Source organism: Calliphora vicina, chromosome 4 (assembly GCF_958450345.1).
Source record: "Calliphora vicina chromosome 4, idCalVici1.1, whole genome shotgun sequence".
Taxonomy (NCBI): Eukaryota; Metazoa; Arthropoda; class Insecta; order Diptera; family Calliphoridae; genus Calliphora; species Calliphora vicina.
The window spans coordinates 46814896-46828980 of NC_088783.1; positions in this window are offsets into that span (position 1 = coordinate 46814896).

Consider the following 14085-nt stretch of genomic DNA (forward strand, 5'->3'; position numbering starts at 1 on the left):
AATCGCAAGAGATCTCCAAATATGAACATAAAAGGCGACTGGAATGACTTTGGCAGCAGTAGCTTCTTAACACAAATCCGTTTGAAATAACCGCTTTGTATGCTTTAAACTTTAAATAAAGAATTCAGCAAAATAGAAGAATCGAAAAAAGTAAATCTGATTACTGCATTGAATTGCAGCTAATGTTCGATGATCTCTGGCATAAGCCAAGCTGTCTGTCATAAAATACACTGGGTGCGACATCTTTCAGAGGCTCATCAGTTCTACAAGATAGTTTTATTTTTATTTCAAACCAACCATAACAAATAATTTTGCAGCGCGTAATGTCGGTTCTTAAGAATTTACTTTTCAATCATTCATTTCGAAAGCACAACAAACCAACAACAATCCCATTCAAAAGACAACACACAGAGATGAATTTTCCATGAAAAGAAAGATTAGAATGTGGTTGCATACAAAAGCTACAAGAACTTCTTTAAGCCAGTCTCATCTCTTCTTTAACTTAAATGTGTTAATATCAATCACAAAATGATTGATTAGATGGAAGACGCGTACAAAGTAGAGTACAAAATTAAGATCTACAGAAAAGAAAAGAAAACGGAACGGATGATGAACAACATTTATTTGGTTTTAAAGTTTATTGTTTTTGATTTGAGATACGAACACAACAAACAAACAAATTAAATGGCTTTAATAGTGTGGCTAATATTTCAGGAGCCTTGATATTTTGAAGAAAATGCCACGATCGTTTAATGAAGTCAATTTATAGCTTATTGTTCATAATTAGGTTTTTAAAAGAAAAAAGAAATATATCTAAAAGATATGACACAAAATAAGGATTATTCTTTACAGGAAACTAAAACTGATAGGGAATATCCAGGTTATTCGATTTATTATTGGTAAATTCTGTTCCTAAGGAGAGGATCATTGGTAACTTTTCATTAATAATCCTTTCCAAACATAGATCGAATGGTTGGTAGGATTACCTTGATTCTTAAAGTGTTTGCAAAAAAAACATTGTGTCAGTTGTTTTGAATTATGCAATCATCATGATTGCCTTTTCTCTTAGAAGAAAATTGGATGTGATATCACTTATTCCAACGATGTTAATTTAATTGTTTCACGGACTGTATGGCATTTGGCACAACATCATCTAATTGAAGCAGAAAAAACTGTTATCATGTTGTTAGAGCACCGCCTCACCAGCCCAAAAATAGTTTGAAAAATATTTCAAATCCCTAACGAATTTTGAGAAACATCAAAGATAGGGGAATTTATGGTTACCAAGTCAGGAAATGAAGTGATTGACTAGAGAAGGATATCGGTTTTGGGGATTTTCTTCACAGACATTCGAGGAAATTTTATGGAAATGCCAAACAAGTGGTCTAAGGGCCATTATTACAACTTGCTGTTATAGTTAAAGGTATCCTTAAAGGTAACTTTAACTATAACGGCAAGATGTAATAATGGCCCTAAGATTAGTAAATATAAACGTTTAAATTCCCAAAAAATATAGGCATTTTTTGGAAAAAACGTAAAAAATATGGCTATTTTTGCAATATTTTTTTATCACAAATATAGCTGATATTCTAAAAAAATATTTCGACCCTCCGTAGGAACGCCATATCTAGAAAACGAAAATAGAAGCGAGCAAAATAAAAACAAGTAAGAGAGCTATATTCGGCTGTGCCGAATCTTATATATCCTCCACCAGACTTGGGCGTTGCCAATTACTTTTCAATTACCAATTACATTACATGTAATTGGTAATTGAAAAATACCAATTACCAATTACTAGCAATTAGTAATTGAAATTTGCCAATTACAAATCCAATTACATTTTGTAATTGGCAACCAACAAATACCAATTACAATTACAAGTAATTGGTAATTGGCTTTTATCAATTACCAATTACTGTAATTAGTAATTGGTAAATGGCAATTACCAATTACATATAATTGGTAATTGGTAAAGTAATTGCAAGTAATTGATAAAAAAGTAATTCTAATTACATAAAAGGTAATTACATTTAAATTTTTTTCCAACTTTCTAAACAACATTAAATAATAACACTCTGCTACAAAATAACACTTTTTATCACAACTTGAAAATCGGCCTAATGGGTGTTGTAGGCCTAGGTTAGGACATACTAAAACCGTTTTAAAAGATTTTGAAACACCCTCAAAATTTTGAGTTATTTTGAAAAAAACTGTTTAGGTTAGATCCTAGTACTTTAGTACCTAAAGGCAAAGAATTAAGCTTTCATAAATTGAAAAAAAATTAGAGGCTTTTAAAACCGCTACACAATTTTGATGTATTGTGGTTCCAGTAGTTATGGTCCAAACATTAAGTTCTATGGAAAAGTTTGTTTTGTAAAATCGTGAATTTTTTTAGACGTTTCTCCACATAATTTATGATAACTCAAAAAGGGTTAGTCCGATATTATAAAAATAAACTTAGAAACGTTTAAAGTTACATAATCTTTAATCCGCTATTTATTGCGTTTTAATCGGCTCAGTAGTTTCTTAGTTATAATAACAAATTGAGCAAATTAGTTTGTTTTAAAAAAATCGAAAACGGCAGAAATTGTTCGGATTTATTGCCTTATCGCAAAGCCTCAATTAACAGAATACACTTATTTTCAGAAAATTATATTTGAAAATCATCAATATTTTGATCGAGCTGAAAGTAATAACCCAGCAGTTAAGAAAGTAGTAAATCTATCCCTTATAGACAAATGTTTAATGACTTGATTGACTCCAATTGATATATTTTGGGTCATTTGAAACGTATGTGATATTTGTATTGCAGAGAGATATCAATCAGTTACTTTATGCATCCCATATAATCTAGCGTAAAGACAATTGTCACTTAAGTGCATCTAAGTAATCTAAGTATTGCATTCGTCTCTATGTAATACAAAGGATCAATTGACCCTCTGCTTGGGACATTCACGTGTTAACGAAACGAAACGATAACGAAATCTCTTAAAAATTGAAATTGCAAATTGTAATGAAACAACATAACTTTAAACTTTTTTGAAGCGAAATGTTTTGAAATGATAATTTTCAATTGTTCATAGAAATGAAGAAGTTAGTCGACAACATTTGGAGTTATTTCTATAACAAATTCGACAAATATGTTGCCCATTGACGACAAAAACTTCTACTTTTATTAAAAACTTGGATAACACGCACATAAATATGCATTTTGAAATTAAATATAACTAAATATTCATTATTAATAAAATATGCAAAAATATGCACTAATAAATCAATGCCATTTTACAGCAAAATGTGCGATTCTAATAGATAATTGTCTACATTTTATTTGGACGTTCGAGAAAAAACATGCATTTACATATTAATCCGCCCGCTAGTAATAATATGTTTGGATTCCATTATTTTTTTTTTATTTTTGGTATATTGTGTAATGTACGAGTTATTTAATAATTACATTGTTGGTAATAAATACTTTAAAAGTAATCATTACACATTTTTTATCAATTACTTTCTATTTCAATTAATTTTTACCCATTACATGTAATTTGTAATTGACAATAACCAAATACCAATTACATGTAATTAGTAATTGGCAATAACCAACTACCAATTATATGTAATTGGTAATTGGCATTCACCAATTACAAATTACATTTAATTGGTAATTGGCATTTGTCAATTACAAATTACCTATAATTGGTAATTTGTTATTGCCAATTACCAATTACACGTAATTGGTAATTGGTCCTGTAATTAATTACAAAATGTAATTGGTAGTGCCCAAGTCTGTCCTCCACCAAATTACACTTCAAAATAAATTTTTTAAATATTTTTAGGTAAACAAAATTTATTTTTTTTTTCCAAAGTTGTTTTTCCATTTTTTGGGAAAAAAATTTTTCGAATTGTTTTTTTAAATTTAAAAAGTTTTTTTTTGTTTTTTTAAATTTTTTTTTTAATATTTAACTTTTATTGAAAAAAAAACCAGGTTAAAAAATATTTTTTCCGATTTTGACCCATTGTAGGTCCAATTACTACGGTCGTTGCAAATGTCTTTGATATATCTATCATTAGATATCCATATTGTCTATATTCATGACATAGTAATCCAAATATAGGTAAAAAATCGAGGTTGTGTTTTTTCCTAATATCTCACCCGTTTGTGACCGATTTTCTCTATTTTAAATAGCAACCGAGCCGGAAGAATTCCGGAGATGTATGAATCGTGTATGTAAGTTATTTAGGGGCTTCGGACAGTTGATTTTAATAGACAGACAGACGGATAGAAATACAGACGGACATGGCTTAATCGACTCCGCTATCTGTAAGGATCCAGAATATATATACTTTATAGGGTAGGAAAATTATATTTTGGAAATTACAAACGGAATGACAAACTTATACATATATACCCTTCTGACAAAGGTGAAGGATAAAAAAACAAATAAATTAACCTAAAATCTTTTGAACTAATAGAAAAGCACTATTTATATTTTAAATTTCAGCTCATTCGAATCGTAAATGGATTTTTGGCGATTTTTGTTTTAGTGTAATTTTTCTAATTAAGCGTAAAGAACTTTGGTATCTTTAGGGACCCCCACTGAAATTTTGTGGCAAACATTTTCGTACAATACTTAAATGTCCTTTTTGAAATGTTTTTTTTTTATTTTCTCGAAAAAAGGTTCAAATTGAACCCTAAAGATAGAAGCTAGAGGGTAGGGGTCTTCTACAAAAATGATCCCCATAAAATTCCACAGTGTAACTCTGACAATAAGAATTCTCTCAGAAATTAACTTACAACATTTTTTTTCATTTAGTCCCTTCCATTAAAACCATTAAAATTTTGATCCACTGTAAAAAAACTCAGACCAGCTGGACTATACGTTTAATCTACACTATATGCCCTTTCAGAATTATAGGGTCGCAATTCTGTTCCAATCAAAAAGTCTTATTTTGTTGGACAGTGTTATTATTAATTAAACCCAAAAAGGATACGTAATAATCGTGGTATTACTTAAGGTTTTGTGGACCCGTAAGAGGGCCCTGAACACGACTATGTTACCTCAGAATTATATGGTCGCTATTCTGTTCCAAACAAAAAGTCTTAATTTGTTGGACAGTGTTATTTTAATATCAGTATAAATTGTATGTATTTTCTGTTAAACATATTTGATGAATTAAGGAAACAAACTATTTATGATTAAAGCATATTCTGAAACATTCTATATTCGGTGATCTCAAGTTAGAGAGTTACATGCACACGTAGAGAAAATGCATGATTCTGCGAAAACTACATTGTCTTCTTTGTAAAAATATATTTATTTAATTTAAACAACTGTTTATTTACTGTAAACATTTTAATGTTCATCGCTTTTAATAATATTTTGTTCTCACCATTTGTAGAATACTTTTGCATTATAGTTTATTGCTGGTTTTTGTCTAAGCTATGATATTGTTACAAGCAAAGTTTGAGTGTCTGTACTTCTCATTCGCTCTATAGTTTTATTTGTATAATATCTTTGGATTTCCTAAAGCAAGCAACTATACATTTCAGTGATTTTATCAATAATACTAAACCTAAAACCTATTAAAATTAAATTCGTATTCGCAAAAATAACTTTTAATGATAATATGATTAATTTGGATCATACTATGATTTTAGTGGATTAGAATATTATTTAATTTGATTTAATTAGGTCTCATTATGATATCTTTGGATCATAATATGATTATTTCAGAACATATTATGATCATATATGACAATAAAATTATGACTACAAATAATGATCATAATATGTTTGGACTACAATCATAAATCTTATCATAATATCGAGCCCTTAGCGGCAAATTATCGTAAGCGACAAAACACAAATTTTACAGGAGAAGACTTTTTTGAAATTTATACATACATAGAATTAAAAATGTTATGATGCGATAAAATATAATTTCGTTCAAGCTATTTGCTTATTTTTCAAAAATATTTATAACTTTTGACAATTAAAAATTCATGGAATATTTTATTGAAAAATATGACAAAAAATGTTTTTTATTGAATTTTTGTATAGATACAAATTTTTCGAATTGAAATTAAATTTTTATTTATGAATAGTTTTTAATGAAATTTCACAGATATGTAGATTTTTCTATTTAAAATGGAAAAATAAAAACGAATTTTGAAATTTATTATCAGCAATCCCGCAATTCCGAAAAAAGTTTTGAAAAAATCCAAAAATGGGAATTTTTAGTTTTTTGGCTATAATATCCATACCAGGGTCGGGGTTATCGGAACGCTTTACAAAATAATTAGAAACATATTAGGCCACCTAAAATTGGTTACTACATTTTGATATGGAATATGCGATTTTAGAATTTTTGCCCTAAAATTTAATTTTACATAAAAATAGGTGTTTTTTGAATGGACCTGGTCCCCTCGCTAATAACAATTTTTTTAATTTTTTTTCATTTAAAATATTTTATGAAAACTTAACTTTCAGAAAGTATATATTCCTTATACATCCTCTTAGAAATTTTTTGCGATAACTTAAAAAGAAAAAAGTACTTTTTTCAAAGAAAATTAGCGAAAAATTGTCTTTTTAAAATTTTTTAAATTCGAATGCTTATATCTTTGGACTTAATCATTATTTTTAAACAATTATTTTTCTATTTGACACATAAATGTGTTGTTACTCCAACAAATAGAATTGGAAAATATCGGAAAATATTTGGACCCGCTGTTATCAAAAAACTGGAGTGAGGTGGGTAAAAATTTTTAAAATTTAATTTTCAAATGCGAATACCTCCTGAGCTATAGAAGATATTTGACAGGTAGGACAAGGTTTATAATAGTGCTCGATGAGAAGATTATGTGTGTGTAATTTTTTTGAAATCGGAACACAAACGAATAAATTGGTTCGTTTTAAAAATATAACATGCCCGAGGTGTTCTACTTTGAGGACCCTTGGTCGCGCCCGGGGTGGGCCCATGAGGTCAAGGTTCAAAACTTAAACTCGACGCATGTGAAATTTCATGCAAACCAATCTAACCATTTGATAGTTACAGATTTATTTTCCTCTTTTTTTTCGATACCACTGTATGTCGCTTACGATAAAATTCGTTTTCTGTAAAATATAAACATTGACTTACGATATCTTACCCGCTATAATTTTTAAGTTATAAACAATTTTGATATTCTGAGAACGCTAAAACATCAGTCGGTACATAAATTTTTAATTTTTGCAATAAAAAAAAATTTAGAAAATGTCGCTTATGATAATTTGGCATTAAGGGATCGATATAATGCTTTTAGATTATGTTTACTACAACCAGGTTTTTTTCTCTGCGTACATGTTCTTATGCAGTAAAATGCTGTGATTGTCAATTAATTGTATCATTATTATTGCATGTCCATTTCCTGATAAAAGACATGTCACCATATATTTTCAAATAAAATTCTCTGCTTCATTTGATTTAAAACAAGAACCCTTTAACTTTTTAAGTTTTAATGTTTTATCTGGAACTTATTAAACAATCAAGTCAATTATCGTTTAAAAGTTATTAAAGTAATACTTCGTTAAAATAAAAAAACAAAAACAACGAGTGAATGAATGTATAAACATAAGTATGAACGTACCCTTTAAGCTAAAATGAAATTGCAACAATTATTTTAATTTTTATAAAAACATTAAAGCAGCAAAAGAAAATTGAACACTGCAATTGCAGCAAAATTGTTGGACGACTATAAATACCAAGCAACAGCAGCAGCAACAATAATAATAACAGATAAATTGCCACCGATATGAAAGACAGAAATGTGCAATCCCGTTTTTGAAAAACATATAAAAAACAACAAATTTTTCATAATAAAACCAGACGACTATGGACACAATTTAATACCCACTCTCCAAAGACCAACAAACAGAATGTAAAATTTGCAAAAAAAAAAAAATATAACTCCAAGGCAGCCATAATGGACATAAAGAGTATAAAACGCCATAACTAAAAATAAAAATATCAATATTAAAAATATAGACTTCTACTTCATTCTACAGAAAAAAAAGTGGAAAAATACATATAAAAATAAAAAAAGCCCAAAGACTCAAATGGTAATAAATACTGCGAGTACGACGAAGAACGAGTGCCCACAACCACATAAAGCATTTTGGCCATTTGTCTTGAATTATTGGTCTCTTTTTAAAAAAAAAAAAATAAACAAAAACAGCAATAAAACTTTGCAGCAATTTGCAATCAAACTAACGAACACTTTAATGTTGCAAGTATATAGAAATACACGAGTACAATACTCAGGCCATGCAACGCAGCCAACGAAAGACACAAATCAATACAATTTTTAAATGCAACCAATAAAAATGAGGCAAATGTTGTGCTTCAACAGCCCCCGGCCTTAAAAGAAAAAAAATAAAACAGCGATGCCTGCCATGCAGTGTTAGCGGTGGAGAGCAGGAGGCCGAGTAATATAAAGCGAAAACAATGGTGATTACAATGAAGACAGACAGACGGACAGACTGACACACACACTAAACTATCAATTCATCGACAATTGTAGAGTCAGTCTACTATATAGAAAATCGACAAAAATAAAACAATTAAATTACTTCTTGCATTTGGCATTACAGCCAGGGTGGAGTTTGGAGAACTTAAGAGTATAATTTCGTTGATGGTTTTTGTTGTTTTCCATTTAATGTACAATTGTCTCCAGTTATGGCCAGCATTTGTTATGTTTGTCTTCCATTGATCGAAACTGTCTCTCTGGGTTTGTTGTACATATTTTTAGGTTTGTATGGAGTTTTGAGTGCAATGAGCCTTATGCAACATTTTGTAGTCAATTACAAATATGAATTGTTGTGGTGTGATGGATATTTGTGCCAAAGTGGCCAAATACTATTTTGTAAATACAGTAGGGTGGTTTTATTTTGTACGAAAAATATCCGAAATTTTGGATCAGATCGGACAATGTTTTATCTATTGTATACTGACGTTTTGAAAGATGTATACAAGGGAAAAAAATAGAAATTTTTCTGTTTTTGAAAAAAATTGTCAAAAGTAAAATTATTTAATATTAAATTAAAAAAAATAGGAAATAATCACTTTTTTGCCCTTGAGAACTGAATGATCCAATAATAAATTGGAATCAAAACTAAAATTTGTCTTATTATTTGTAATTGAATCGTTTATTTCATAAACCAGTCAAGCAACAAATTATTGATTTTGAGTAAAGCAAAGAAAACTTCCTAGTAACCAAAAAATTACTTTCAGAAAATTTTTATTTTTTTCCTATTAAAGTAGGATCTATTATTACATAGGCAGAAACCAGTCAATCGCTGTCACTTGACTTCTTTCTGCACTTAACACGGATTTATCGGATTTGCTTCATTAAAATAGGGGGCAGTATTTATTTTCATTTTCATTAAACGATTCATGTACCTTTACAAAACAGTAATCGCCAATAACTTAATTTTGGATTTTTTGTTGCTTGGCTGGTTTTTGAAATAAACGATTCAATTATTGGAGGATTTTGATGAAACTTCAGAAATAGACTATCTTATCCAATAATTCATTCATATTTTTATAATAAGTTATTTAAAAAAAAACAAATAAGAAAGCTATATTTTTTTTCGAAATTGTTTTTTATTTTTTTTTTAAAGTTTTTTCCAATTTTTAAAAATATTTTTTTTTTTAATTTTAAATTTTTATACCCTTCACCATGAGTGGCAAGGGTATATATAAGTTTGTCATTCCGTTTGTAATTTCCACATTTTTCATTTGCGACCCCATAAAGTATATATATTCTGGATCGTTATAGATAGCGGAATCGATATAGCCATGTCCGTCTGTCCGTCTGTCCGTCTGTCCGTCTGTGTGTTGAAATCAACTTTCCGAAGCCCCCAAATAACATACATACATGATTCATATATCAATATCTCCGGAATTCTTCCGGCTCGGTTGCTATTTAAAATCGAGAAAATCGGTCCACAAATGGCTGAGATATAAGGAAAAAACCAGGACAACCTCGATTTTTTACCTATTTTTGACCTATATCTGGATTACTAAGTCATTAATATAGACAATATGGATATCTAATGATAGATATTTCAGAGACCTTTGCATCGACGTATATAAGTCCATAGTAAGTTGGACCTGGGCTGAGATATAACCAAAAAAACCAAAACACAATGTAATTTGTTATTGTTTTCCATGACGTCATGCAAATATATGTATAATAACAAACAAATCTTTATTTGTATGTATGTATGTATGTGTTTTTTTGTCAATCTTCAGCAATGCGAATTTATATACCAGGTGGTGTCGATTCTACAACAAGTATAACATTTACAAAAACCACTTGCAATTTGTTTTTGTTTATGTGGTTTAAGCTGTCAAAGTTTGCCTGTTGTTTGTGTTACTTTTACGTTTGTTGTAGCATTCGCCGCAACAATCACAGGATAATTGACAGCTCAAACAGCATTAATCAGCTGTGCTATCAACACCAGCTAGTATATAAATTCGCATTGAGAGAGAGCTTTTTATAATGTGTTCTCAAAAGAGCAACTCTCTCACGCGTACACAGAACCAGTGTTGCTATATGTTTTTTGAAGAAAACTTTTTATTTCTAAGTACATACTAAAATTACAAAACCCAATTCGTACATATATGAGATAATTTATGTGAATTTGGTGCTGGAGACACTTTCAATATATTCAAATCAATCTCCCCATTTCGTGAATGAATTTGGGGACTATCATTTTGAAATCATCGGTTCAACTTATTGATATCAATATTCCAAAAAAAATATTTTTTTAAAAATAAAACTTTTTGCGTCTCAAAAACCTTGCTAAAAAGGGAAAACTTAACATATGGTAACACTGCACAGAACACATATTGTACAAAAACAACAACCACGTTGTTTGAGCACGTTGCTTTTGCGCTTATTTCATTTTTGTTGTTGTTTGTTGCTATTGTCAACAAATAATTGAGCAACGCAACCACTCCCAGCAAGGCGAATCTATAGAAGGTGACGACAGAACTACAACATGTACAAAAACAACAGGTACTTTGTTTTTGTTAAAAGATAGTCGAACTGTCAAAGTTGCCTGTTGTTGTTTTTGCTTTTGGGTTTGTTGTATTTTTCGCCACAACAATCACAAGTGAATTGACAGTTCACTTGTCTAAACAATTCGCCTTGACTCCCATATTGTTATTCTATTTTTTTAGCCGTTTTTAAACATGAAAGTAAATAACAAACATTTCAGAAAAAGCTTTTTGTTCGATTGTTGTGTTTAATTCTTTTAATACCCTTCATCATAAGTGGCATGGCTATATACATATGTATATGTAAATTTGTCATTCCGTTTGCAATTTCTATAAAATTTTATGAAATTTCAACAGATTATGTAAACGATTCTATATTTGATTTGCTGTTACGGTTCCATATGTGTTCTCCTATTTTAAGATTTACTTTTAATCTTATATACAGGGATGGAAAATTATATTTTTGTTCCGTATTAAAATAGTATTAAAAAATTACTTTCTTCATCACCAGAGTACTTAAAATTTTAATATTACTGTAGCTTTATGTTGTAAACAGTCGTCTGTTATCACAAAATTGTCTATAGAAAGTGCTGTTGAATACGAGATTTTCTATAGAAAATGCTGTTATAATAGACAAGATTTTTAAAGAAAATGCTGTTTTTCATACGATTTTCTATAGAAAATACTGTTATACACAACATGTCCAAAAAATATAGTTATACACAAGATTTTCTATAGAAAATTATTTTATTTTCTATAGAAAAATGTTACACTCAAGATTTTCAACAGAAAATATCGTTATACTTAAGATTTTCTACAGCAAATATTGTTATACACAAGATTGTTTATAGAAAATATTGGTCTACGCAAGACTTGCTATAGAAAATATTGTTCTACGCAAGATTTGCTATAGAAAATATTGTTCTACACAAGATTTTCTATAGAAAATATTGTTCTACACAAGATTTTCTATAGAAAATATTGTTCTACACAAGATTTTCTATAGAAAATATTGTTCTACACAAGATTTTCTATAGAAAATATTGTTCTACACAAGATTTTCTATAGAAAATATTGTTCTACACAAGATTTTCTATAGAAAATATTGTTCTACACAAGATTTTCTATAGAAAATATTGTTCTACACAAGATTTTCTATAGAAAATATTGTTCTACACAAGATTTTCTATAGAAAATATTGTTCTACACAAGATTTTCTATAGAAAATATTGTTCTACACAAGATTTTCTATAGAAAATATTGTTCTACACAAGATTCTCTATAAAAAATATTGTTCTACACAAGATTTTCTATAGAAAATATTGTTCTACACAAGATTTTCTATAGAAAATATTGTTCTACACAAGATTTTCTATAGAAAATGTTGTCCTACACTAGATTTTCTATAGAAAAAATCGTCATACACAAGATACTCAAGATTTTCTATAGAAAATATTGTTCTATACAAGATTTTCTATAGAAAATATCGTCATACTCAAGATTTTCTATAGCAAATATTGTTATACTCAAGATTTTCTACACAAAATATTTTCTATAGAAAATATTGCTCTACACAAGATTTTCGATAGAAAATATTGTTATAGACAAGATTTTCTACAGAAAATATTGTTATACACGAGATTTTCTACAGAAAATATTGTTATACACAAGATTTTCTATAGAAAATGTTGTTCTACACAAGATTTTCTATAGAAAATGTTGTTCTACACAAGATTTTCTATAGAAAATGTTGTTCTACACAAGATTTTCTATAGAAAATGTTGTTCTACACAAGATTTTCTATAGAAAATGTTGTTCTACACAAGATTTTCTATAGAAAATGTTGTTCTACACAAGATTTTCTATAGAAAATGTTGTTCTACACAAGATTTTCTATAGAAAATGTTGTTCTACACAAGATTTTCTATAGAAGATGTTGTTCTACACAAGATTTTCTATAGAAAATGTTGTTCTACACAAGATTTTCTACAGCAAATGTTGTTCTACACAAGATTTTCTACAGCAAATGTTGTTCTACACAAGATTTTCTACAGCAAATGTTGTTCTACACAAGATTTTCGATAGAAAATATTGTTATAGACAAGATTATCTACAGAAAATATTGTTATACACAAGATTTTCTACAGAAAATATTGTTATACACAAGATTTTCTATAGAAAATATTGTTCTACACAAGATTTTCTATAGAAAATATTGTTCTACACAAGATTTTCTACAGAAAATGTTGTTCTATACAAGATTTTCTACAGAAAATGTTGTTCTATACAAGATTTTCTACAGAAAATGTTGTTCTATACAAGATTTTCTATAGAAAATGTTGTTCTATACAAGATTTTCTACAGAAAATGTTGTTCTATACAAGATTTTCTACAGAAAATGTTGTTCTATACAAGATTTTCTACAGAAAATGTTGTTCTATACAAGATTTTCTACAGAAAATGTTGTTCTACACACGATTTTCTACAGAAAATGTTGTTCTTCACAAGATTTTCTACAGAAAATGTTGTTCTACACAAGATTTTCTTTTTTTATACTCTGTTTATTCACTTGAGGTTAAAAAGGAAAAATTAGTCTTACTAACAATTGTTATATTATTTCAGTTGTTATACCATCATATTAGGGTGGAGGGTATTTAAGATTCGGCACGGCCGAATATAGTACTCTTACTTGTTTTTTTTTAATTTTAAAAAAAAAATTTCGAAAAAAATTTATGACAAAAAATTTTGTTGATGACAAAAAAATTCGGGTTAAAACTTACTATAGCCTTATATACATACATCGCACAGTGGTATGAGAATAAAAAAGATGGAAATAAATCTGTAACTTCTAAACCCTTACGCCGATTTGAATGAAATTTCACATGCACAAAGAGGAAGTGTAGTCGAGTTTAAGTTTTGAATTTGGACCTCATGAGACCACCAGGAGCGGGACCAGTGGTTCCCAAAGTAGGACACCTCGGGTATGTTCAATTTTTAAAATTATCCTATTTCTTCGTTTGTGTTCCGATTTAAAAAATT